The sequence below is a fragment of the Rhinopithecus bieti genome, unplaced genomic scaffold (assembly GCF_001698545.2).
Source record: "Rhinopithecus bieti isolate Rb0 unplaced genomic scaffold, ASM169854v2 scaffold_16691, whole genome shotgun sequence".
NCBI lineage: Eukaryota > Metazoa > Chordata > Mammalia > Primates > Cercopithecidae > Rhinopithecus > Rhinopithecus bieti.
The window spans coordinates 93,837-95,037 of NW_016808599.1; positions in this window are offsets into that span (position 1 = coordinate 93,837).

Genomic DNA, 1,201 nt, shown 5'->3' on the forward strand with positions numbered 1-1,201 from the left:
AGGCAAGTCACACACAAGCACCACCTTATGAGGCAAGTCACACACAAGCACCACCTTATGAGGCAAGTCACACACAAGCACCACCTTATGAGGCAAGTCACACACAAGCACCACCTTATGAGGCAAGTCACACACAAGCACCACCTTATGAGGCAAGTCACACACAAGCACCACCTTATGAGGCAAGTCACACACAAGCACCACCTTATGAGGCAAGTCACACACAAGCACCACCTTATGAGGCAAGTCACACACAAGCACCACCTTATGAGGCAAGTCACACACAAGCACCACCTTATGAGGCAAGTCACACACAAGCACCACCTTATGAGGGGATTCATATTAGACATCAGTGTCACTAAAAATTCATTTCTCTAATAAAGCACACATACTACACGTTTTGGATATTTGGAAGTTGCTCCTGGTAACCACTAATAATAAGTTCAAGGTGCCAAGGGTTTTAATTGAATTTGCCAAACAAAGTGTGAAAAGAAACTACTATCAAGATACTGACTTATGACATTATGTTTTTATGCTTTTAGTGAAAGCCATGACCAGATACAGCCAGAAAAAATGATCTCTGCCCTCATGATGTCCTTATGATTGCCTTCTCTTCTGTTTCCATTGTGACTTGATAACAATTGATAACATCTATGATTTTTTTCTTTAAACAATTCACTCCAATAAATTGCCTGAAGCTGTTGATTTCTGGATAGTATACATCATCCATTCTGAGTGGGATAATGTTTTGTGCAACAAGAAGGAGAGCAAGTTTGCTCTTTCTGTTGATTTTGGTGGATGGTGTGGGAGAAAAGAGCAGCACCGAGGTTGAAGATCACTGGGTGACAACTCTTCTGCTATAGCCAGAATTATTTTTTTGATGTAACTTACACACATTACAAACAATCTCTACTTTCCTCCGTGCTCCTCCCTTCCCCACCTACAATATAGGATTTTACTATTTACCCATTTCATGTCCACTGTGTCTGAGTAACATTACTAACTAGTACAATGCATGTAGCAGATAATTTTACATGAGAATTAAATTTCACATTAAAAATCACCTACACAGTTCTGATAATTTTGGACAGTTCTTTATTCTTAAAGTGGAAAATTATAAAATAAATGAAATAATTTTAGTTTTATGTGTCACTGCGCTTAGGTAAAGCTGGGAGTATCTTTGGCTCTCAATAAACTGTGT